The following is a 25918-nucleotide window of genomic DNA, read 5'->3' on the forward strand; positions in this document are numbered from 1 at the left end:
CAGGACAATGTGGCCCAGCTCCAGGAGAGATCTGGGGAGCAGTGAGGAGGTACTGGTCTGTACTGGTCTGTCCTGGTCTGTACTGGTCTGACCTGGTTTGTACCCCTAATCCCCAAAACCCCTCCCCAGCTCCCCCAGGAACCTCCCGCACCCCAAAGCCCCCCAGGCCCTCCCAGGCCCCTGACTTGGTCCTGCTGCCCCTTGAGCATCTGCAGCTGCTGCAGAACCAGGCATTTCATCAGCAAATGTGCAGGTGACCCCAAGCTGGGGGTGTGTTGATGTGCTGGAAGGCAGGAGGGCTCTGCAGAGGGACCTGGCCCAGCTGGATCCATGGGCTGATTGCAAGGGGATGAGGTTCCAGCAGGCCAAGGGCCGGGTCCTGCCCTTTGGCCACAAGAAGCCCTGTCAGCCCCCCGGGCTGGGGCCAGAGTGTCTGGAGAGCAGGCAGGCAGAAAGGGAGCTGGGAGTGGGGATGGACAGGAAGCTGAAGAGGAGGCAGAGTGTGGCCAGTGTAATGTTAGAAAAGCAGAAGAGGTTCTGGGATGGTTCTAGAAAGAGAAAGAAGCCCAGAGGCCAGTGCAAGCAGGCAGCCCTGAACTTGCACCTGATGTCCCCTCCCTGCAGGTTCCTGTCCTTGAGCCCAGGCCCTGAGGTGAGGCTGAGAATAAGTGCAAGGCAGAGGTGCTGCTGAGCAAGGAGAGCCCCGTGGTGGAGAAGACACAAAGCTGTGAGTGCCCATCCCCGAGCAGGTGCTGTGTCCATCCCCTGTGTGCCAGGTGAGCTGGGGCTTTGCTGCAGAGCTGCGGGCGCTGATTTGAGCGTCTCCAAGTGCTGAGATGGTGGGCACCCAGGAACACAAACTGTGCCTGGCCACGGAGCCTGCAAGGAGGAGCAGAGACAGCCGTGTCAGTGTGGGGGTCCAGGTTGTCCCTGTGCCTTCCCCTGCAGGCCCTGGCTGTCCCTGCTGGGCCCCTGTCCATCCCCATCAGGTCCCTGCCCGTCCCCCCGGGCTGAGCTCCCCCCAGGAAGTGCCGTGGAGCTGAAGCTGCTGCCATCCCCCCCTGCAGCCGCTGCCCCAGCCAAGGGAGCAGCAAAGGCAGGGCCAGGAGCAGAGGCAGCAGCAGGGGAGCCCTGGGGGGCCGGGAAGCTCTTGTGTGGGTCAGGAAAGAGGCGCTGGACACGAGGCCGGGGCTGTGCTGAGCAGGCCCAGCCCTCACATCCCCCCAGCCAACGCCTGTGGAGCTGTTTGGTTTCCTTGGGCACAGCCGGCCCTTGTGGAGGGCGGAGCGGGGCGATGGTGGAGCTGGGGGACCCTCGGGAGCCTGGAGGGGGGAGCACGGAGAGGGAGGAGCCCCGGGACCCCCTGGAACCTGAAAGGGGGGACAGAGTAGGGGAAGCCTGGACTGCAGGGACCCCTGGGATCACTGGGACAATGAAGTGGAGAACCTGGAGAGGGGGAATGTTTAGGAACGTGGTACCCTGAAGGTGAGAGTCAGAGGAGAAGGAACCCTTAGGACCCCCAACACTCTCAGCATTCCTAAGTGGGACCCAGCATCCCAGACACAGGAGACCCTCCAAACCCCACAGAGGAGAGACCAGAGAGGGGGAATTCCTGCGAGAGTTTTTTGGGCTGAATGTTCATAGTTTGGAGTATTTTTTGGCTGAACCTTAACATTTTGCTTTTTGGATGGAGTTCATCTTGCTATTTCTGAGCGTTTTTTTTCCTGAATCTGTGTGGTTTGGGTTTTTCTGGGCTGGATCTTGGTGGTTTGGAGGTTTTTATGGACACAGGATGCCTGGTGAGTTGTAGAGATGGACTTGGGCAGGAGGAACCCCCAAGCCAACGTGCTCAGCCCTTGTTTTCCCCCCATCAGGATTTGTCCTTCCCAAAGCTTGGGCGGATGGAGGAGGAGGCTGTGAGGAAGAGGAAGATGCCTTGGGCCCCCCAGGCAGGTGAGGAGGAAGTCAGTGTCCCTTTGGGCGGGTGTTGTGCTGGCTCTGTCAGCCCAGCATGGCCCCGGCTGCAGGACAACCCCGCTGGCGCCGCCGTCCTGCCGGGGCCGGAGTTGGGGGGATGTCCTTGGCCTTCCCTGTGGGCCGGAGGCAAATCCCCTGCCTGTCCTTCTTGCTTCCTGCCCCAGGCCCCGAGCTGAGGAGGGAGAGCCCGGAGGACAAATCCCCCCGTGAGACCCTGGTGGGAGAGGCCGTTTTGAAGGGCTCCCCGGCGCAGGAAGGCAGCGGGGAGGAAAAGGGCCGGAGATCCCCCCGCAGGAGGGGCTCCAAAGCCAGCCCAGGGTGCTCTGAGGAGGAAAGAGCCAGCCTGTGCTGGGAAGGGGACCGGAGCTTGAGGGGGAGCTCTGACCTGGTGGTCCCTGATCAGCCTCCCATCAGGGAGAAACCCTTCCAGTGCTTGGAATGTGGGAAGAACTTCAGCCACAGCACCAGCCTGCTCAGACACCAGCACATCCACAGTGGGGAACGGCCCTACACGTGTGGAGAATGCGGGAAGAGCTTCAGGCAGAGCTCCAACCTCCACATCCACCAGCATATCCACACTGGGGAACGGCCCTACGTGTGTAGGGAATGTGGGAAGAACTTCAGTGACAGCTCCACCCTGCACATTCACCAGCGCATCCATACCGGGGAACGGCCCTACAAGTGTGGGGAATGTGGGAAGAGCTTCACTGACAACTCCACCCTCCACTCCCACTGTCGCATCCACACTGGGGAACGGCCCTACAAGTGCTTGGAATGTGGGAAGAGCTTCAGGAAGAGCTCCCACCTCCTCAGCCACCAGCATATCCACACTGGGGAACGTCCATACATATGTGAGGATTGTGGAAAGTGCTTCAGACAGAGCTCCCACCTGATCGGACACCAGCGCATCCACACCAGGGAACAGCCCAGGAAGGGGATGGGACAGGTGGGCTAAGGGGATGCGGGACAGCAGGAGTGGGGTTGCCGTGGGGGTCCCTCTGTGTCCCCATGCCTTGATCCCTGGAGAGTGGGGAAGGCTGGAGAGAGGGGGGAGCTGCAAGAGCCCCGAGAGCCTGGAGAGGGGGGAGCTCGGGCCCCCTGTGCGGAGCCAGCGGTCGGGGCCGTGCTGTTGGTGCCAAATTGCCCCTGGTCAGGCTGAACCCAGAGCCTGCCCACGTGTCAGGGGGCCCGATCCACTCCCTGCTCTCGTTGCCCTGGGGCAGCCTCTGGTGTCCCCCACCTGTGGGGCTGTTTGGTTTCCTTGGGCACAGCCGGCCCTTGTGCAGGGCTGTGCCCTTGGGGGCTCTTGGGGGTGGGCAGGAGGTGTTTTTTGGGGGTGCCGGGCTGGGTTGGGGGCAGAGCCCCGGCGGTGGGTGGGGGATGCGGGTCCCCCCACGGTGGGGGTTGGTGTTGCTGGGTCAGGCCCCGCCGGCTCCATTGTCAGCCCGGTGCCGGCGGGGGGGACACAGCGGGTTTGGGGCCCCCCGGGAGTGCCGGGGGTGGGTGTGGAGCCCGGGAGCTGCCGAGTGTGGAGGGCGGAGCAGGGAGATGGTGGAGCTGGGGGACCCCCGGGAGCCTGGAGGGGGGAGCACGGAGAGGGAGGAGCCCTGGGACCCCCGGGAGCCTGAAACGTGGGGCATGGGGAAGGGGAAGCCTGGACAGTGGGGACCCCTGGGATCCCTGGGACAATGAAATGGAGAACCTGGAGAGGGGGAATGTCTGGGAACGCGGCACCCCGAAGGTGAGAGTCAGAGGAGAAGGAACCCTTAGGACCCCCAACACTCTCAGTATTCCTAAGTGGGACCCCCAGCATCCCAGACACAGGAGACCCTCCAAACCCCACAGAGGAGAGACCAGAGAGGGGGAATTACTGCAAGAGTTTTTTTGGGCTGAATGTTCATAGTTTGGAGTATTTTTTGGCTGAACCTTAACATTTTGCTTTTTGGATGGAGTTCATCTTGCTATTTCTGAGGGATTTTTTGCCTGAATCTGTGTGGTTTGGTTTTTCTGGGCTGAATCTTGGTGTTTGGGAGGTTTTTATGGACACAGGATGCCCGGTGAGTTCTAGAGATGGACTTGGGCAGGAGGAACCCCCAAGCCAACGTGCTCAGCCCTTGTTTTCCCCCCATCAGGATTTGTCCTTCCCAAAGCTTGGGCGGATGGAGGAGGAGGCTGCGAGGAAGAGGAAGATGCCTTGGGCCCCCCAGGCAGGTGAGGAGGAAGTCAGTGTCCCTTTGGGCGGGTGTTGTGCTGGCTCTGTCAGCCCAGCATGGCCCCGGCTGCAGGACAACCCCGCTGGCGCCGCCGTCCTGCCGGGGCCGGAGTTGGGGGGATGTCCTTGGCCTTCCCTGTGGGCCGGAGGCAAATCCCCTGCCTGTCCTTCTTGCTTCCTGCCCCAGGCCCCGAGCTGAGGAGGGAGAGCCCGGAGGACAAATCCCCCCGTGAGACCCTGGTGGGAGAGGCCGTTTTGAAGGGCTCCCCGGCGCAGGAAGGCAGCGGGGAGGAAAAGGGCCGGAGATCCCCCCGCAGGAGGGGCTCCAAAGCCAGCCCAGGGTGCTCTGAGGAGGAAAGAACCAGCCTGTGCTGGGAAGGTGGCCAGAGCTTGAGCCAGAGCAATGACCTGGTGGTCCCTGAGCAGCCTCCGAGCAGGGAGAAGCCCTTCAGGTGCCCGGAATGTGGGAAGAGCTTCAGAAAGAGCTCCAACCTCCTCACCCACCAGCACATCCACAGTGGGGAACGGCCCTACACATGTAGGGTATGTGGGAAGAGCTTCAGTAACAGCTCCAGCCTGATCCGACACCAGCGAATCCACACTGGGGAACGACCCTACATGTGTGCGGAATGTGGGAATAGTTTCAGGGACAGCTCTGACCTGATCCGACACCAGCGCATCCACTCTGGGGAACAGCCCTACATGTGCTTGGAATGTGGAAAGAGGTTTCAGACCAGCTCCAATCTCCTTGTGCACCAGCGGACACACACGGATGAGAGGCCCTTCCGCTGCACCGACTGCGGGAAGGGCTTCAACCGGAACTCCCACCTTGTCACCCACCGGCGCATCCACACCGGGGAGAGGCCCTACAAGTGTGGGGAGTGTGGGAAGAGCTTCTCCCACAGCTCAACCTTGAACAGACACCAACAGGCCCACCAGTAAGGGAAGCCCTACCAGTGCCCCGACTGTGGGAAGAGCTTCAGCCGCTGCTTCCACCCTGAAATGAACCCCCTGATGGGGAGGCAACCCCTGGAGTCCAGTGACTGTCAGTCCATCCCTTTCAACCCCTTTCACAGGGGCAGGTTCTTCCAACAGAACCCTTCTTGGGGGTGTGTGGAGTTTCCTGCCTTGGCTGGGGCCCCACCAAGGTCACTGCTGGAGGGGGAGTTACATCCATCTCAAATTAAGAACTATTGCTTTTAAGCCAAATTTAGTAGAATTTCTTCAACAATTTCTTTAGGGTAGAACACTGTCTTATCTTATCCTGTACTCCTGGTAGTTTTAGTGTTTGTATTGTGCAGTAAATAATTCTGATGAAGATCCTTTGTTTGATCATTTGGAACCCTAAATAAATTCCTTTTTATCAATAGATCTGATTTGCCATCGTTAAAAGCTGGGGGACAAAAGTGGTTCAGTCACACCTCTGTAATTCCTCTAAACTGAAACTGTTGGCATAATCCAACTCTGAGATTGGATTCAGCAGCCCCCAGCACCTCACAGTAAGTTGGGAGCTCAGGGGGGGCACCCCCTCTTTTCCAACCCCTCCTGTGCCCAAAGACCCCCATGGGGCCATCAGACCTACCAGACAATCCCCCCTTTTCTACCCTTCTCCCTGTTCCTCCCACTTTCCCATTGTTCCCTCAACCCCCAGTTCCCCCCCCCAAGAAAGTTTTGGGGTCCCAAACACTACTTTTTGCCTCCTCTCTTGTGGATGCTGAGGGAGAAAATGAGGCTGCACACACAGAGTTCCATTGCGGGACTTGTCCGCCGACATTTTTCCGTGTCCCCTTTTATTCCTCTTCTCTCATGAGCAGCACCCCGTGTTTGTCTTTTAGTCCACCAGAATTCCCAGCATGGTCCCAAAGCAGTGCCCTGATCCCACACATTCCCCTCCCCTCATGTGCTGGCTGTGTTCAGCCACCAGAGAAAAACACAGGCTGGTCATGCAGGCTGGTTAAAGAGCATTTCCACTTGGAGAAACAACCTTCTCTCTCTCCAAGCACTCAGCCAAGGTCCATCCTCCCTTTGCATTCCCATGAACTCAGGGCAGGTGCAGAGTGACTCCGCTTGGTCCCACCTCTGCCCCTGTTTTGTTTGGACACGCAGAGTTCACGGCCAAGAGGGCCAGGACCCGGGCTCCTTGTCTTGGGGCTTGTCCCATGCACTCCCAGAGGACTTGGAATATTGAAACCAGGCAGATTCTGAACCCCTGCTCCTGATGCTGCCACAGTGCCCACACACTGGCCCTGCAGGCATGGCCTGCACTGAATGGCCAGTGCAGCAGGAGCCGTGGCTGCGGCAGCTGCCGGGATTGCTGCAGAGATGATCCAAGCAATCAGCCACCCACTGAGGATTTCTGCATTTCACAGTTTCCTTCATTCACTGTATCCTGCATCATCCTCCCAGCTTCTGCTTCCCTGGGAGCCCCAGTTTGGCTCTTCTGCCCATGGGAATTATTAATGATCAATGGAGGGTAGATACGTTTTGATCTGTGCTACAACTAAAATAACAAGGATCACTTACAGGGATGTTAAAGGTATTGTCGGTCACACGAATCACAACGTCAGGTGGGGCCAAGAAGGCATCTGAGTGACAGGGACACACCATGGCTGAGTCATTAAGCTAGTCAGAAAGAGTTAGTAGAGACAGTGAATTCCCCCTAGAACAGTGTCTTCCCGATGGGACATCCGGGCAGGGCTTGCTCTGCTCAGCATTCCCTGCCTGCTCCCGGGATTCTTGAGGGACAGCCTGGTAAGTCCTTTCCGAAGGAGACCTGCCATCACCCCAAGTCCTGGCAAGGCTGCTGCCCGTCTCCTGCCCCAAAGAGCTGTGCCCTTGGGGGACTTCTCTGCCAAAGGGCAGCCAAAGCCAAGGGGCACTGAGGTCTGCCCTCTTGCAGGCGGCTGTTGTGAGTAGCAGCTGGAGCAATTGGTGGCAAGACTTGGCATCTGTCAGAAGGCAGAAGCTGTTGCTCCTTCCTGGCATGATTTTGGGGTGGAAGTGATTAGCAGCAGCACAAAACCCCCATCAGCTCCATCCCTGAAGATCCACCACACGAGGCCCTGTATTGCTTCAGCTTCTGCTTCTTCCTTTGTTGTCCTCAAGTGCTGGACGTAGAGTTTAGAAGCCCATGCCCGTGTTTTGAAGGTGCCTGCGTGGAGGAGAGGTTGAGCAGCTGCAGCCCGAGGCTGGTGTCCCAGCAGAGTCTCTGAGGATGGCACCAGTGGCACTGGCTGGGGACACCTGAGTGTGGAAGGCGTGTCCAGCCTCAAGCAGGGCCATTGAAGTCAGTCAGGATGTCAGGCTGCAGCTGAAGCTGCCAAGGGTTGCTGTGAGGCTGAGGAGTCACTGGAAAGCTGTGGTGGCCACTTGCCCTGAAGCCTTTTGCCAAAGCGGGTGCAACTGTGCCCACAGTCTGCCCATTTTTGGCGTCCTGGCGGGTGTGGGTGCCTGGGTGAGGAGGCCCAGGCGTTGTGGGTGCTGCTGCTCCTGGGCAGCCTCTGGTGCTGTTGTCTGTGTGGCGGAGCCGCTTGGGCAGCAGCGAGTGCACAGGCCTGCCCGAGGAGCCCAGCGCCCTGCCCGTGGTGGCAGCAGCTCTGTGGGCCCAGAGCTCTGGCTCGGGGGGGTGTTGGCCACAGCCCCGTGGCCTGGGCAGCCGTGGGGGCTCGGGCTGGCCGCCAGCCCTGCCTGTGCCACTGCCCCTCGCCGGCAGCACCCGGCAGACATGCCCTGGCAGGGCCCCCTTGCCCTCCTTGTCCCCAGCCAGGCCAGCCTGGCCCCCTTCGGGGTGTGCCCACCCTGCTGCTGAGGCCTGGCCTCCAGGGCTTCTGCCACAGGGCTGGGAGAGGCCTTGGGAAAGCACCAGAGCAGCCGGCTGGCAGGGGAGGAGGTGGCTGCCTGGGGGCTGCTTATGGCCTCTACCCCCCAAGTCCTGGGGGCTTTTCCCTCCACCCTGCCCCTTGGGGCCTGCTCCCAGTATGTCCCATCACAGCCTTCTGCCACCCACCCCCTCACAGATTCCCCTCAAGGCTTCCTGCTCCCTTGTCCCATCAGGGCCTCACAGCACCTCACCCCTTCCTGGCCTCCCAGCGCCCCCTCCCCTGCTGGTCTTTTGCTGGCACGCTGCACAGCGGGGCAAGTGTTGCTGAGCACGGGGAGCCCTTTTCTCCTCTTCCCCAAGGCCCTGTGCACACTGGGCACCAAAAAAACCTCCTGGGCTTCTGTGTGTGATAACATGGATGTAATATTCCCATGCTGGGCTCAAAGGAGGTGCTTGCAGGGAAGAGGCATCTTCCCCACAGGCTCAGGTGGCCCCAGGAGATGGAGCTTCCTGCATCAGTTCCCCACAGAGCTGCAGCAGCACAGGCAGACACTGCCCTGTGGAAAAGGCCGGGTCTTCCATGCCCTGCACAGCCAGTCTTGGAGCTACTGGAATCTGCAGTAGGGAGCCATCTGTACAGCTCTCAGCACGTAGCAATGTTGAATTGCCAGGCCTGCCATGGCGAGTCTGATGTCTTCTGTCACACCTTTACGGGCTGGAAGAGGCAGCAACGGAGACTACCAGAATGGGAAGAATGAAGTTCTCCGTACAGCTCTGATGATGTGGAGCGTTTGAAGGGCCAGGTCTGAGACGGCAGGGTTGTCATCAGTGATGCCTTGAAGGGCTGAAAGAGAAAGGAAGAGAGTCAAGGTGAGAGGCCAGGGGTGTGGGGACGCGAGGAGCCCCTCCTGCCAGGGCCATCCCAGCCAGCTCTTGCCATGGCCAGGAGGGAGCAGGGCCCAAGGGGATCAGCTGGAAGGTGCCCTCGCTCACCCTGGCAGATGAGCTGCAGCTCTGGCTGCTCCTGCTTCATGGACCTGGCGGCGATCCCTGGGAACACAGAGCCTGTCAGGCCCCAGAGGCACAGGTCCCCCGCAGCGGCACTGCCATCCCGGCCACACGGCCTCCTGCCCTGGCAGGGCTGAGCCCGGGGCCTTCCCGCATGGGGACGCCCCAGGGCTGGGCTGGCACAGGGCGGCAGCAGGCACCAGGCCACTCGGGGCTCCACATGCCCTGGGCCGCATCCTGCTGCCGCTGCAGCAGCCGGGGCTGGGGCCGAGCTGCAGCGGGGCGGGGAGGGACCCCGGCCTTGTGGCTCACCCAGAAACTTGATGGCCAGCTTTCGCAGGGGCTCCTCTGGGCTCTCCAGGAACGGCAGGGCCTGGCGCACGTACTGGCCCACTCGGCTCCTGTCCTTTTCCAGCTGCAAAGAGCGCCAGGGCACGGAGGGAAGGCTCGGCTCAGGCTCTGCCCCTTGGCCGGGCGCTCCCTGCCCCCAGCTCGGGGCTCCCCTGCCCGCAGAGCCCTGAGGCCTGGCCAGCAGCTGCTGGGGCCGGGTTTGGGGGGAACAGAGGGCTGGGTGCTCCTGGGGAGCCGGGGCTGGGGCTTTGGGGCCATCCTTACCAGGCACTCGGGAAACCTCCATGGCTGCTCCATGGTCACCAAGTGCTCAAGATCCCTCCACTTCAGGAACCTGGCTGCACCAAACAGTGCTCTCCGAGAGGCCTGCACAGCAACAGAGAGCGGGCCATGGCACCGCAGCCCAGGGCACAGCACCTGCATCCCTGCCCCAAGGCCAGGAGGAGGCTACAGGCGACCATGGGCCAGGGCAGGAGGCACAGCAGCCTCCTGCCATGGGGACACCAGAGCCCACGAGTCCTCACCTCTGCCACACGCTGGTTCTCATCATGCCAGTTGAAGTAGAATGGCACCAGACTCAGGTACACGTGTGGCTTTAGGCTCTTGCTCCTCTCTGTCGCCTCCATCAGCTCCCGGAAGAGGAGCATGGAGAGCTGCTGCAGCTGGCTGTGCTCCTGGTGCAAAGGAAGAGGAAAAGACCTCAGCACTGGCTTCTCCAGGCCCACGGGGGCACAGGCCTGAAAAGACACTGGGCCCAAAGTTTCCTGGCAGCACTCAGTGCCCACGATGAGGGGCACAGAGCCTTACATTGTCAAAGAGTGGCCGCAGCACCTCAAGCAACTTCAGGACTATTGGGCTGGATATTTCGATGACTTTCAAGCCCAGCACATTGATGAACACAGAGAGAGTCATCTGAACTGTGTCTGTGTCTGCATCCTGCAGTAGCTCCAGGAGGCTTTCATTCAGGCTCCGGATGCTCTTAGCCTGTGTGGAACACAATGCTGTGCTGCAGCCCCACGCTGCTGCCGCGGGGCCCAGAGGCCAAAGGTGCATCCCAAAGGAGTCGGGCAGCTGAACGGGGAGGAGGAGAGCTGGGAGCAGCTGCCACAGCTGCCAGAGTCCAGCCAAGGCCAAGCTACTGCCTTGCACAGCCTCACGCTGCTGGCCCGGCTTCAGCCCCTGCCCCCTGCTCACCATTGCGGGAGCCTTGCTGAGCACCAGCAGGCCTCGGAGCGCCAGGCGACGCCTCTCGGGGCACTGCCTGCGCAGGTGCCTGGAAATGATCTGCAGGACGCTGGGCCCACATTGTCTGGGGTTCAGGCAGTGCAGGACCTGAAAGGCAGGGAGCAGTGACGGGGTGCCCGGCCGGCAGGAGCCCAGACCCGCCCGGGGCTGGGCCCAGGCAGCAGCACAGGGTGCAGGCACCGTCCCGAACGGCTGCGGCTGTGAGAGGGCAGAGAGGGGGAGGCAGCTGGGCCAGGCAGCGCTCGCCATCAGGCTCACCTCCACCAGGAACGCCAGGGCAGGCAGTTCCCACAGGGGCTCTCCCCTGCTGAGCCGCGGGAGCAGGCTGACGGCGATGCTGCGGCAGAAGGAGCGGGAGAAACGGCACAGCTCCCTGCAAGGGGGAATAAAGGTGCCAGAGACCCTGAGCCAGGTGGGCAAAGCTCTCCTGGGACTGACTCACACAGGCCTGGTCTTTGGCCACCAGCCCAGGAGAGGACGTGGGCACTTTGGGAGGTGGCTCCTCCTGTGCAGCCGCCCCTCTCCGCCTTTTCCACTCTGCTCAGCCATCCCTGGCTGCCAAGGCCCTCTGGCCCAGCACACGAGCACTGTGTGGGGTGGCTTGTGCACAGAGCAGAAATGACAGGGGCAGTGGGGAGAAAGGGCTCTCACCTGGCCAGCAGACCCACTGCATAGTGGTGGGTGTCAGCCTTGAGGAGCATGTCCCAGCCACACTTGCGACCGATCGCCATCAGCACGTCCTCATCCAGCAGCTGGCGCAGCAGGGCTTTAACGGTCTGCACTGCAAACCTGTGTGCAGAGCACAGCCCAGGTCAGGCACAGAGCCCTGGCCCCAGCCCCGAGGGCGTGGCAGGGAGAGGGGACTGGGATGGAGCACCTGTTGGGGTTGGGGGGAAGGCTGCGCTGCTCCCGGCATCGCCTCCAGAAGGTCTCGACCTCCTCTGACATCTCCTCTGTGCTGATGAAAACTTGGAAGAGCAGAGTCAGAAGGAGGCGGGGGGAATTGTTCTTCACTCCCCCTGGGCACCAGGAGTGGGACAGCTGGAGGATCTCCCAGAGTGCCACAGTTGCCTGCCAAAGACAAAGCATCCAGAGACAGCTCTCAGGGCCCAGATGTCCATGTGGCAGGGCCCAAGCATGGCAGGGACAGGGCAGGGGAGACACAGGGGGATCGCCCGGCCTGCTGCCCCTGAACTTGCCCCTAAGGCAGGCCTGCAGCCCAGTGCCTGGGGCAGGGAGAAGCAGTGGTGAGGGAGGATGGAAAGGTGTCCCAGAGGCAACCTGGGGGCGAGCAGAGGCCAGCTCAAGAAACTCACAGCCAGGGCAAAGACATCCCTCTCATCCCCATCAGAGGTGCGTCTCCTGTGCGCTGGCCAGTATTCCAGCACATGGAAGAGGATCTGCAGCACCGGCTCCTTAGTCCGTCTGGAGGAGATGAGCGTCTTCCACATGGTGCGAGCAGCTCTGTGGAGTCACAACTCTGGCTCAGGGGGGTCTGGGACACAGCGCTGTGGTCTGGGCAGCTGCGGGGCCCAGGTGACAGAACCACAGTGCCTTGTGGGGCAGGGAGGCAGGCTGGCCTCAGGATTTGGGGCTGACATGCCAAAGCTGGCAAAGAGAGGAGCTGGAGTGTCCGGGAAGTCTCCATGTCTCTGGCACACCATTTGGGACAGGCTGTCCAGGGGGATGGGGTCTAAAGGCAGGTGGGCCCTCAAGGCAGGTGGGCCCCATACCTGTCACAGGCTGGGGCAGAGTGCAGCAGGGTCACTGCAACATCCGTGGGGTGTGCCTCGGTCAGCAGGACAAGAGTCTTGTCCAGCCTGTGCTCAGCAGACACATTGGACGTGAGCCACTGGTGGACGCACCTGACTATGGCCGGCACCTGGAGGGGACACAGGGGACAGTTGGAGAGCTGCCAGAGCCAGCAACTTGCTCAGCTTCCCCCAAGAAGTGCTCCCCTTGCCACCACACTCTGCTGGTCTCAAAGGCTGAGGGGACCCAGAGCAGCCGACGTGAGGGGCCACAGCATCCCTGGGGGACTGGAGCCCTGGCCACAGGCTGCTTACTTGCTTCGCTTTGTAGACACCGTTCTGCACAAGCAAATCCAGCAGGGCAGCGCTGGTCTGGGCATTGAAGAGGTCCAAGTTTGCCGTGTCCCCAGTGGCCATGAAAGTGGTCTCTTCATGCCAAATGCCCCTGATGAATCTGCAAACCAGCTACAGGAGAAAGGCAAGGAAGAGAGAGGGATGTCCCCTGGGGGGCCACGACAGCGGTGCTGGGCTGAGCAGTGAGAGCAGGCCCAGCCCAGGCGGGGATGGCTGCAGGTACCTGTGCTGCCCTGCGGAAGCGGCCACGGGCACGGAGCTGCTCTTCTGTCCGCTCCTGGCCTGCATCTGGCAAAGAGTGAGCGCGCTCAGAGCTGAGGGTGTGCGGGAGAGGCCGGAGAACACAGCCCAGGCCTGGGCTCCAGGAGCAGGCAGGGCCAGCCCCGGGATGCCCAGTGGATGGAGCACGGCTGCCAGGAGTTCAGCCCCGGCCCCTCTGCCCCCCTCCCTTTCCCTGGGCATGTCCAGAGGGGATGGGACAGGATGAGGCCAAGGGGGCTGCAGCCACCAGCCCTGTGGCCCAGCTCCAGCACTCACCCTCCTGCGGGGGCTGCACCTGCTGCACCTCTTCAGGCTGCTGTGTTGGAGCAGCCCCAGGGCTTTCCTCCTCCTCCTTCACCCAGGCCAGCTTGGGCACCGTGGGGGGGCTCTGCTGCATGTCTCTGTCTGGCGTTATGGACACCTGCAGCAGAGATGCCATGGAAAAGCTTTGGTTCCTCAAGTCCTGCAGTCGTGCCTTGAAGGCAGCTGCAAGAGAGAAGCCTGGGAAATGCCTCGCCTCATCCAGTCCCACTGTCTGGCCTCGAGGGCAGCTGCCCCAGGGACTGGAGATGCCTTGAGCAGCCCCAGGTCCCCAGGTCCCACAGTCTGGCCTGGAGGATGCACAGGGGAGAGGTGGAGAGCTGCCAGAGTTAGATACTTGCCCAGCTTCCCCTGAGAAATGCTTCCCTTCCCAGCACACTGTGCCAGCCTCAAAGGCTGAGGGGGCCCAGCGCACCCAGCTTGGGGGGCCACAGGCTGCTTACTTCAGCAGAGACAGCTCTCTCCTCAAGAAAGTCCAGGCTGGGGGTATCGGCCAGGCGCTGAACAGGCGCGGCCTCAGTGCTCGCCACGCCCTCCGTCGTTGTGGCGTCGGCCTCCTCCGTGAGACCAGGCAGCACAGAGTCACAGTGTGACACATCATCGATTGACGTGGTGTCCCAGTGGGTTGTGTGATCACTGGTTGTGGTGTCACACTGTGCTGGGACAGCAGTCGACGCGGTGCTGACATCAGGCTTTGCCAGCTGGGTCGGGATGGTGTCAGGCTGGGCCTGGACATCAGCTGGTGTGACCCTGGACTTTCTACGCCGACTGCCCATGAATTTCATAAATGTCTGCAGGAGAAAGAAGGGCAGGGAAGAGAGGGATGTCCCCTGGAGGGCTGGGACAGCGGTGCTGGGCTGAGCAGTGAGAGCAGGCCCAGCCCAGGCGGGGATGGCTGCAGGTACCTGTGCTGCCCTGCGGAAGCGGCCACGGGCACGGAGCTGCTCTTCTGTCCGCTCCTGGCCTGCATCTGGCAAAGAGCGAGCGCGCTCAGAGCTGAGGGTGTGCGGGAGAGGCCGGAGAACACAGCCCAGGCCTGGGCTCCAGGAGCAGGCAGGGCCAGCCCCGGGATGCCCAGTGGATGGAGCACGGCTGCCAGGAGATCAGCCCCGGCCCTTCCGCCCCCCTCCCTTTCCCTGTGCATGTCCAGATGGGATGGGACAGGATGAGGCCAAGGGGACTGCAGCCACCAGCCCTGTGGCCCAGCTCCAGCACTCACCCTCCTGCGGGGGCTGCACCTGCTGCACCTCTTCAGGCTGCTGTGTTGGAGCAGCTCCAGGGCTTTCCTCCTCCTTCTTCCTCCGGAACAGCCTGAGCAGGCTGAAGCGTCTCCCTGCCATGCCACAGTCTGGTGTCCAGGGCACCTGCAAGAGAGAAAGAGAACCTCGGAGAAACTCCGGGCCCTAAGTTGCAGAATGGCCTTGAGGCCACCTGCCGCAGGGATTGGAGACCCCTCGGAGAAGCTCCGGGTCTCCAAGTCCTGCAAAAGGGTCCCAAGGGCACCTGCCACAGGGATTAGAGACACCTCGGAGAAACTCCGGGTCTCCAAGTCCTGTGGAAATGCCTCGAGGTCACCTGGAAATGAGAAAATCCTTCAAAACGCTCCGGGTCAGCAAGGCACGAGTTGGCTGCGCGGGTGCTCCGCACAGCACCGCTCTGTCCCGTCCTGTCCCGTCGCCTGCTCCGAGGAGCACTGTTGACACTGTGGCCGTGTCACCAGCAGCACCTCTGTCACCACGGGTCATAAAGGGCCCTTGGACACCCTGCCCCCTTCCATCCCACCGGCCGTGCCCAGCGTGTCACAAAGGGCCCTGGGACACAGTGCCACGTGGCCTGGGGCCTCCCCCAGCCCCGCCAACCTGCCCCACCTTGGAGGGAATCCTCTCTCTGAAGTATCTAATCTGGCTGGACCTGAACTGTAGAAACAGCTCAAGAAATGAGCAAACACTCCCCTCCTGTGCCTGCTCACGGCAGCACAAGGAGCCCCTTCGGCCGCCGACTCAGTCGCAGCAGGAAGGGCACGGGGCCTTCCACACAAGCTGGCACGGCCTCCTTGGGAGAAGTGCTGGCTGGTGGCCATCCTAAACAGGGGGGCTGACACCGAGAAGGAAGGTGTGGGCAAGGGCATCAATGCTGCTGGCAGCCCTTTGGCCAGGGCTGCACCCAAATCAGCAGCTCTGGCAAGTCCTGGCCCAAGGAGACCTGCCACCACCCCGAGTCCTGGTAAGGGTGCTGCTCGTCTCCTGCCCCAAAGAGCTGTGCCCCTGTGTGTTAGTTCATTTGAATACATGCCCGGAATAAAGACAAGTACAACAGACATTCAAACACTACAAAACATCTTTTATTGCAGTGAGAATAAAAAACTAGCAAAGAGAGTCAAAAGCTAAAAAAGAATACAAAATAACTGCTTTATCAGTTGGCATTCATACAATACTATGAACGGCTTTTATTATAGTATTAACTAGTAATAAGGGAATTAAAGGAACATTTAAAGGATATTAAAACAATACTACGAGTGGCTTTTAATACAGTATTAACTAGTAAAAAGGGAATTACAAGGATATTAAAAAAGGATATAAAACATTTGCTTTCTCAGTTGCTTCCTGTCAATAAACTGTGCTTACCCACACAGACAGGCCAGGGCTGCCAGGATCTGCAGCAGCTGGTCGGTGCCCGTGCTTAGCGGGCGTCCCCATGGAGCAACACAGTCTCCATGGCAGGATGAGGATCGCTCACCCCAGCAGTCCTGACACCCCATTCTATCAGTTCCACATTACACCACGTAGGGCCAGTACCCAGTATAAGGTGATGCCTGAGTGGCAGCCAAACCCCGCCTGTTCATCACCTGATAGCAACAGTCTGTGCATGCCCTGCTGTAGGGCAAGGGGCCAGCGACCCCTGCCCACAGAATCTTCCTCCCATCATCATCTTTCTCACCCCTATATATGACCTCTATCACTGTGTTTCAAGGGTAGATGTATCTATCTTGCAATATGTAGCAAAACCAAGGAAGAACTCAGCTCTGATAATAGGGGATATCAGGCTGACTTGCTAAAAAGCACAATGGACCTTACAATTCGCTTGTGCCATGAAGTTACATTGTACCATACTCTGGCTGGTTTCACATCCTAATATGATTCCTTTCCCACGCCTCTATGCTCCATTGATCATCTAATTCAAAAGTACCCCCCTTACAGACATGAAACAGTTTAAAGTCCTGTAGATGTAGAGATGAAAAAGTCATATCTAAAATGTAGTGCTAGCTTGTTCCTCAGCATTTCCAAAATTCCTTCCCAGCAAGTGCCAGGATGGGTGGGCAGGAGGTGACTTGCTTTATTCAGACCATTCTTGTACGTGTGACTGCTGCTCTTTCACCCCTTCCCCCTAATTCTGGGTTGGTTTCTAGAGCTGTTTTTGAAATAAACACTTTTTTCAATCTCACATTTGAATATTTTCAAAGAAATACAAGATGTGAAAATCTAGTAAAACCAAGATTTAACAAAATGGTGAAATCACACTCCTTTATGTACTCTGAGCACTCTGCTACTGACAGTTTGTGTAGTTCTCCATATACTGGAAATGTAACTAAGGATCAAGAAATTTTCTGTGTATTCTTTATTTCCTTTTAAAGTTTTTTTCTGTCGTCAAATTGGCTGCAGGATTTGGTCCTGTCTTTGTGGAGGATGAATGCCACTGTCTTTTTATGTTTGATATTTTATTGCTTAGGGGGACTGTCAGTGGGAGAAGTGGTGGGAAGGATCCTCCACTCAGGGGCTGGAGCTTCAGCTTCTAAAGAAGGCTGTACTTAATCAAAGAGCTGCAACTCAGGATTTCTCCCTGCATTCCAGAACTTTTCATTTAGCCAGCTGAGAGTGCCCAGGGCACAGCCAGGTTAATGTTTAACTCTTCCAACACTGTGCTCATCCCGAGGATATCCTGTCATCCTGAGAAGAAGGAAGGGAGATGCTGTGCCTATTCCCTAGGGCTGGGCAGGGAGCAAAATCTTCAGAGCTGTGGCCCTTCTGAGGGAGTTGATCTTGTGTTATTCCTCAGTAGTCAGCACTGAAAATTCTGTATCCAAGACACTGAATGAAAAGGAGAGTTGCCAAGAGGCTTGTTTGGGGGAGAGTGTTTTTTTGGTTTGTTTTTGTGGGGGTATTTTAGTGCCAAATGAAGGTTGGATCATGAAAATCAGTCTTGTTACTGACAAAATTAGTAAAGGCATTTAAACGCTTTCAGATACTGTAACCATTTTCCTTTCTTTCACTTTCTCACCCCTTGCAAATCAGAGACAGTTCCTAGAGGTCAGGAGAATAAAATAAACAAAAAAAGAAATTGTTTTTCTACTCTTGAGGCCTGTGTCAGGTCTGTTTTTAATGCATTTGAATCCTGCTGCTTCCAGGTTCTTTTTAAAGTAGCACCAGATAAATACCTGTGAACTGCTGAGATGAGAGGGATCATTCTTACTTCACAAAAGGTTTCTCTTTTTTTTCCTATCCTGTGTCCCTTTTGTGTTCTGTGCTATGGAGTGACTATATTTTTGTTCTAAGCTAATTCACTGCTGCTGTTTTGGGTACAACTAATGTCAAGCAGCAAACCTGTAACATGCCAGAAACAGGCTACAGTGGGTTGAAGACACAGCTTATGTTTGATTGGGTGTAAATACAGAGAGTTAGTTGGGTTTATCTGATAGCCTGGCAGAAGGAGAGAGGAGCAGGACAAACTGTTTTCAGTAACTGTGCTGTTCAGACACCTGATAAGATGGAGACTGCTTTGGAACTACTGATATGCTTTGAATAAGAAAAGAATAATCACATCCATTGGCACTGGCTTATCAGAAAGGAAGTGAAATGCCAGCACTTTTACATGAGCAAAAGGAAATGTTTTAGACACTTTGGGCCATTTTTCCACTGAAATTAAATAGCAGGAGGCTTTTGAGTGTACTGTAATAAGTGGAAGGATTTATTACCTTGACAGAATGACAGGTGAATGTGTTTAGAGAATAGTCCTCAGAAACAATAACAGCTCTTTTGAGAAGTGGCCCCATCTATTCATGCTTTTTTCGGTAGAGATTAAGTATTTATTTATTTATCTACTCTCCCCCACAGATGATGATAGTCTGGCTTTGGAATCAGCAACACACTTCAGCCACTAATACAAGGCAATATGTGAGCTGCTGCCGCTTCCAAAATGCAGTATCCTGGCATTTCAGTCAACTTTATAATCTGGCAAAAACCCACTTGGCAATATTAAAATCTAGTTCTGAAGCACTTTTATTTCTGAAAGCTTTTGATGTCTTTTTATATCTCTTTAGCATATATTAAATTTCTTGGGAGCAGTGGCCAGGATGTACACTTGATGGATCACTGGGGTGGGGACTCTCTCCCCATCCCCTGCTTTTTTTTCCTCCCCTTTAAATTTAAAACGAGGTGTGATAATTGTGCATTAGGTAATGCTGGAACATGAATCCTGCAGATGCAGCTGTTTGACAACATTAACTTGGGGGGTTTGTACCATTGTTAGGTAAGTTAGCAGAGATTTTCCAAGCTAAGAAGGACAGCTTGCTGCCAAGCTCTGGCATCTCTCTTAAGAAACCTTTTGCTTCAAGGATGCCCTGAGGAAAATGATGACTGGATGCTTTTCTGAAGGCACAAAGGGCCTGTTTTCTCTTCCATAGCATTCAGAATGAGACTCCTTGTCCCAGCCTGCCTGCTCAGGGTTTTGTGGTGCTGGGTCAGGGTTTTCATGTGGTTTTTCTCCTGGGATAAAGTTGTGTACAGTGAATATTGATTATTCATCCCATGTCTGGGTCACTGTCTACATCTTCAATTTGACCCAGAATCTGTGTAAACGAGGAATGCATTGAAACAAAGTCAAGGATCCTTCAGTGACTTGTTTCTCTGAGTTCAATCTTCTGAGACCTCTGATGAGTCTGGCAGGGCAGTGCCTGTGTGCAGAGGGGCAGGGAAACAGAGTCCCAGCCCAGCAGCAGTGCCAGGGAGCAGCAGCATTTGGCCTGTTGAGAGCTGCTCTTTTTCTCCTGCCCCCCTCCCCTTCTGGGCCTCGGTGAGGCCTCAGTGCTCTGGGCCTTGGTCCCTGGGCTGGGCTGGGTCAGTCCTGTGGCCATGGCACTGCTGGCATGAGCTGGGCTCCACTGCACTCTTTCCACCACACAAGGGGCTCCATTTGCTCCGGGCACAGCCTGAAGCCTCAGCTCTTCTTCTCCAGGGCTCTCAAGAACAAGGCCAAGGAGCAGACTCTCCAGAGGGTCCTTGCCTTGCTGGTTTCTCCCTGGAGTCCGTGTGCTGCCCCCAGGGTCCCACTGTGGGGGCTGAGGGGCTGAGGCTGCTCCAGCTGGTGCTGGTGGTGGCCAGTGCCCCTGGAGATGGCAAATGGGGCCTGAGGAGCCCGGGGCCGATTCTCTGCTGCTGTGCTGGGGAGCGGGGCTGGCCCTGGGGCTGCAGGAGCTGCCTGAGCTGATGATGTGCTGAGCATTGCAGCCCCAGAGGGCCTGTCCCTGAGCTCCATGGCCTCCATGTCCTGCTGCAGGGCCAGACCTGAGTGTGCTGCTCTGCTGGGCTGGGGCAGGGGCAGGGAGATGGGGGGACCAGGGAGGGGCTGGACTGGGCAGTGCCAGGGAGGGGAAAACCCCAATGTTGAGCTGAAGGGTGTGAGTGGGCAGGGTGGGGGCTCTGCCGCTGCTTGGGCACCTCTGGAGTCAGCGTTTCCTTTGGCAGCACAACTTATCTCAGAGGAGATCGTTTTGCAGAGTTGGCTTTTCCCCCTCTTTCTCAAGGTTTTCTCTTTTGTTTTCTCATCCCCTGAGGGGAAAAGGGGGAAGGGAAGCACATGTCGATCCCTGCTTTTATCTGTATACAAAAGGGAGCTGGGGTGGGGAGGTAGGGGGGAAACAAAGCGATTTCTCCCTCGATTCTCTCTGTTTTATCCCATTCCCATCTCCCTCGCCACACCCCGGGCGACTGTTTCCCCGCCGCCCCTCCTCGCTCGTCCCGCGGGGCAGCTCTTTCAGCTCCGGGGCGGCGGAGACTCCCCCGGCGCGGCCCTTTGGTTTCCCTCGGTTTATTCTCCGGAGCTGATTCTGTTCCCAGCTCGCCCCCCTCTCTGGCGACCCCCGCCAGGGCCCGTCCCGGGGCGGCTCCTTCAGTGCCCCGGGCGGCGGGGACCCCTCGGGGCGGCTCCCCCAGGGCCCCGCCCGCCGCCGCCGCTCCCCGGGGCCCTCCCCGCTTCCTGCCGGGATCGGACACCGCCGGCGGCCCCGGCCCTGCCGGGCTCCATCAGCCTGAGCAATTGCTGCCAAGGAGGGGCCGGGGGCTTCCTCTTGGCCTTCGTCTCCCTGGCGCTGGGGCTCGGCTTCTACCTGCGCCAGAAGGTGAGGGGGGTCCCAGGGGGTCGTGTGTCCCCCCAGAGCGTCTGTGCCCCCCCGGGGACCCCCCACCCCGCTGTCACCCCCTTTTCTCTCCCCACAGAGCTCCTGAGCCGGCGGCGGCCGCAGCCCCTCCCCGGGGCCTCGGGCCCAGCCTGGACCCCTCCTGTCCCTGTGAGGATTTTGGGGGGTCGTGTGTCCCCCCCTCCCCTGCTGCCACTCCTGATCCCAGGAAAGCTTCCCAGTTCTCCCCAGTGCCGGTTATTGGGGGGCAGTGGGGAAGGGGCTTGGGGGAATCCCAAGGGGTGGAGCCGAGTTTGGGGGGGCAGAACAGGCCCCGGGATGGATCGGGAATGGGGACCCCCCTGTGTTCCCCCCGTCAGCCCGCTCTGGGGGGCTCTGGGAGGGAACTAACCCCTCAATAAGGCACCCAGGAAACTTTGAAAGGTGCTGGGAACCCCCTAAACCTCCACACAGGCTCTGCAGGACTGCCTAAACATACTCAGAGCCCACCCAGGATCCCACCCAACCCCTTCTCTGGGGGGACTTCTCTGGGCACTGGTGGTGCTGGGAGCCCCCCCGGCTGCGGGCGAGGAGCTCTCGGGTGAGTGGGGGGTGGGAAGGGGGCGGTCGGTGGGAAAAGGGGGGTCAGAGGGGACAGAAGGGGTGGTGGGACCCCAAACTGAGTGGGAGGGGATTCAGACCCCCCAAAAGTGGAGGGAGGAGGGGCAGTGAGGATGCCCTCTGGAGCCCTGTCAGAGCCCTGACACTTCTGGGGTGACTCCAGGAACAGCCTTCACTGGCCCAGGGACATTCATCTCCCCAGCCTTGCACACATCCCCTGCAAAGGGCCCTGTCTCCTCCCTCACCCTCCTCTGCCTTTCTGCCCTGGCCCTTTCATTCCACACCAGCAAAGCAGCCTGGGCACCATCTCACCTGGGCACTCAGAGGGCTTCTGTGAGCAGGAGGGGCAGATTTCTCTGGAAGGTGCATTTGTCCCCTGTCCCATGGCACAGGGCACAGCTCAGGGTGTGAAAACACTCCCAGGCACACACATCCTGGAGAGCTTTTTCAAGACAAAAATAGGGAGAGGAAAAACCAAAGAGAGATGAAAGGTGCCCCAAAAATCAGGAGCTTCCTCTGAGCCAGGTTTCCATAACTGAATCACTGGTGGGATATTTACTTTGATAAGTAGCTACACAAAACTATTCATGTACACAATGAAAGAATCAGCTTAATAGAATATATAGAAGGTGTTGTCAATGAAAACAAGTGGAGAAAAATTGTTGAAATTAAAAAAAAAGTAAGAAAATAAAGGTCTGGCAATGCTGGCCAGGAAGCCTTCAGCAATTATCAAGAGTTCTGTTCTGCAGAGGTTTCAAGTGTCTCCTAAATTCCACACTCGTGGCTTCAGGCCATGACTTGCCAGAGCAGTCCCAGAGCTGGCCACTGCCCAGAGATGCCCTGGGGCAGCTCCAGTGCCCAAGTGGGACAAGTGGCCCGGGGTGTGTGGGAGCCGTTTGGAGCAGGAGCTGGTGGGCAGGAAGGGCCCATCTGGGGAGGGTCAGGGAATCCCCCCCGCAGCCCTGCTGCCCAGGCTGAGGAGGGTCCTCTCCAGCCCCAGCACACCGGGTGCCCTCGGGGGCTGCGCTGCCGGGGCTGTTCCCGGGCACTGACTGGGGAATCTCCCGGGGTGCCCCGCGCGAGGCGGGGGCGGGGCGGAGGGCGGGCAGGGGGCGTGGCCGCGCGCTGATTGGCTGCGGCGGGGGTGTCTCCGCCCGAAGCGCGCGAAGGGCGCCATCTTTGGCGCGTGGAGGATTCGGGGGCGGCGGCCCCGGGAAAAGCTGCGCTGGGTGTGTGAGCTGGGGGGGTCTGCGGGGGGAGCGGGGTCTGGGGATCCCCTCGGGGGCTGCGGGGGGAAAGGCTGGAGGGCTCGGGAGGGCTTAGCAGAGGAGTTCGGGGGTTCCCGAGGAGATTTTGAGGGGTCCCTGAGGGGGTTCGGTGTCCTGAGGGGACTCAAGGCGGGGGAGGTTGAAGGTCCCTGAAGGGGTTTGGGAGTCCCTGAGGGCTTTTTGGTTTCTGAGGAGATTGGGGGGTCCCAAGTGGGCTTGGGGGATCTCTGAGGGGGTTTGGGGGTCCTGGGTGGGTTTTGCGGGGACGTTTGCAGCAGTTTTTGTGGTCTCTGGGGGGTTTATCGGGTTCCAGGCGGCTTTGAGTCTCCCTTAGAGGGACTGGGGGGATACCTGAATGGGCTTGAGGGGTCCCAGGTGTGTTTTGCGGGTCACTGAGAGGGTTTAGGGGGCCCGGGGTGGATGAGGTCTCTTAGGAGAGTTCTTGAGGAGGTTTCGATGGGTCCTGGGGTGGATTTATGAGGGGATTTCAGGGGTTTTGAGGGGATTTTGTGGAGTCCCCTAAAGCCCAGCAGTGGGTTTGGGGGGTCCCCCAGCCCCCAGGGGAGGGGTCCTAGGGATGCTCCCCAAAATCAGAGGGGGGAGATATACTACATCCGGGTAAAGGGATCCCAGTGCCCCCAGTATATCCCAATAACCTCCCAGTGACCCTCAGTATGGCCCAGTAACCTCCCAGTGTCCCCCTCATGTGTCCTGGTATTCCCCAGTAAGTCCCCAGTTCTCTGCCAGTGCCCCCCAGTGTGCCCAGTTCCCCCCCAGTCCCTCCCAGTGCCCTCTCAGTGTCTTTCAGTAACCCCCCAGTCCTCCCAGGTCCCCCTGGTTCCCCCCAGTGTGTCCCAGTATTCCCCAGTAATCACCCAGTGCCCCCCAAACCCCCCAGTCTGTCCCCAGATGCCCTTGGCCTTTCTATGAGTGTGGCAGGGAGGGGGGGGGGGGGATGTTTTTGGTGTCAGAGGGTCCAGGGGGGGCTCCTGGGGTGAGATGGAGGGTTGGGGACATCAGGGATGGGGTTTGGAGGCAGTGGGGAGGGGTATGGGGGCAGTGGAATTAGGAGGAATTATGGCCATGGGGAGGCCCTGGGGACATTGGAGACAGCAGGGGGGTCTCAGGGTGTTAAGGGGGGAATTAGGGACACCAAGAACATCTTGGGAACCCCAGGGGGGTCTCAGGACTCAGCTGCTCTTGGTGCTGCCCCTCCTCTTTCCCCCTAGACATCATTAACCCCCCCCAAATGTCTCCCAACCCCCATTTTCCTTTTAATCCTTTCCCCCTACAGATCCATTTGACCTCCCAAGACCCCTTTTAACTCCCCTAAATGCACCCAAAGCACCCCAAAACCCCCCAAATTCTAATCCAACCCCCCCCAGATCCCCCCAAATCTCCCCCCCCCCCTTCAAATCCTTTCAAACCCCCCCAAGAGGGATCACTCGGCACCCTAGGACTGGAACACAGTGGGCTGTACTGGGGGCACTGGGCTCTACTGGGAGGGCACCGGAGGGGGCTCAGGTGTCCCAGGACAAGGTGACCCAGCTCCAGGAGAGATCTGGGGAGCAGTGAGGAGGTACTGGTCTGTACTGGTTTGTCCTGATTTGTACCCCCAATCCCCAAAGCCCCTCCCCAGCTCCCCCAGGACCCTCCCACACCCCAAAGCCCCCCAGGTCCCCCCAGGCCCCTGACTTGGTCCTGCTGCCCCTTGAGCATCTGCAGCTGCTGCAGAACCAGGCATTTCATCAGCAAATGTGCAGGTGACCCCAAGCTGGGGGTGTGTTGATGTGCTGGAAGGCAGGAGGGCTCTGCAGAGGGACCTGGCCCAGCTGGATCCATGGGCTGATTGCAAGGGGATGAGGTTCCAGCAGGCCAAGGGCCGGGTCCTGCCCTTTGGCCACAAGAAGCCCCGTCAGCCCCCCGGGCTGGGGCCAGAGTGTCTGGAGAGCAGGCAGGCAGGAAGGGAGCTGGGAGTGGGGATGGACAGGGAGCTGAAGAGGAGGCAGAGTGTGGCCAGGTGGCCAAGAGGGCCAATGGCTGGTGTCCTGTGTGAGGAAGAGTGTGTCAGCAGGAGCAGGGAAGTGATTGTTGGGCTGGAGTGAGCGCTGGTGAGGCCACCCCTGGAGTGCTGTGTCCAGCTCTGGGCCCTGAGTTGAGGAAGGCCCTGGAGGGGCTGGAGCAGGTGCAGAGAAGAGCAGCGAGGCTGGGGAAGGGAGTGGAGCACAAGTGGTGTGAGGAGAGGCTGAGGGAGCTGGGGGTGTTGAGGCTGGAGAAGAGGAGGCTCAGGGGAGACCTCCTGACTGTCTGCAAGTCCCTACCAGGAGGTTGGAGCCAGGTGGGGGTGGGGCTGTTCTGCCAGGAAGCAGCAGTAGGACAAGAGGGCTGGGTCTGGAGCTGTGCCAGGAGAGGTTTAGGTTGGATATTGGGAAGCAATTTTTTGCTGAGAGAGTAATCAGGCCTTGGAATGGGCTGGGCAGGGAGGGGGTGGAGTCAGTGTCCCTGGAGGTGTTGAAGGTGAGAGTGGATGTGGCCTCAGTGCCATGGTCTGGGAAGCACAGCGGGGTTGGATCAGGGGTTGGACTTGATGATCTCGGAGGTCTTTTCCAACGTGGCTGATTCTGTGATTGCCATTCCTATGGCAGCACATGCTTGAGGCTCTATCCTCAGGGTGATAGAGATGTCTGTCCATATCTATCTCCAAGGTTAGTGTGTAAATGTGTGGTGTTAGGAAAGCAGGCTGAGTTCTGGTATGGTTGTAGAAGGAGAAGGAAGCCCAGAGGCCAGTGCAAGCAGGCAGCCCTCAGCTTGCCCATGATGTCCCCTCCCTGCAGGTTCCTGTCCTTGAGCCCAGGCCCTGAGGTGAGGCTGAGAAGTGGCACGGAGGTGAGCCCAGAGCTGTCCCTGAGGTGAGGCTGAGAATAAGTGCAAGGCAGAGGTGCTGCTGAGGAAGGAGAGCCCCGTGGTGGGGAGGAGACAGAAGCTCTGCATGCCCGTCCCCGAGAAGGTGCTGTGTCCATCCCCTGTGTGCCAGGTGAGCTGGGGCTTTGCTGCAGAGCTGCGGGCGCTGATTTGAGGGTCTCCAAGTGCTGAGATGGTGGGCACCCAGGAACACAAACTGTGCCTGGCCACGGAGCCTGCAAGGAGGAGCAGAGACAGCCCTGGCAGTGTGGGGGGCCAGGTTGTCCCTGTGCCTTCCCCTGCAGGCCCTGGCTGTCCCTGCTGGGCCCCTGTCCATCCCCATCAGGTCCCTGCCCGTCCCCCCGGGCTGAGCTCCCCCCAGGAAGTGCCGTGGAGCTGAAGCTGCTGCCATCCCCCCCTGCAGCCGCTGCCCCAGCCAAG

General features: G+C 58.9%; 1 pseudogene; it reads left to right on the plus strand.

The window, feature by feature from the left end:
- Positions 1 to 1769: 1769 nt before the first annotated feature.
- The window catches only part of LOC127474808 (uncharacterized), a 1366245-nt pseudogene continuing 1342096 nt past the window's right edge, over positions 1770 to 25918 (plus strand).

The sequence above is a fragment of the Manacus candei genome, unplaced genomic scaffold (genome assembly GCF_025592945.1).
Source record: "Manacus candei isolate 608988 ecotype Guabito, Panama unplaced genomic scaffold, ASM2559294v1 h1tg000045l, whole genome shotgun sequence".
In the NCBI taxonomy this organism is placed as follows: Eukaryota; Metazoa; Chordata; class Aves; order Passeriformes; family Pipridae; genus Manacus; species Manacus candei.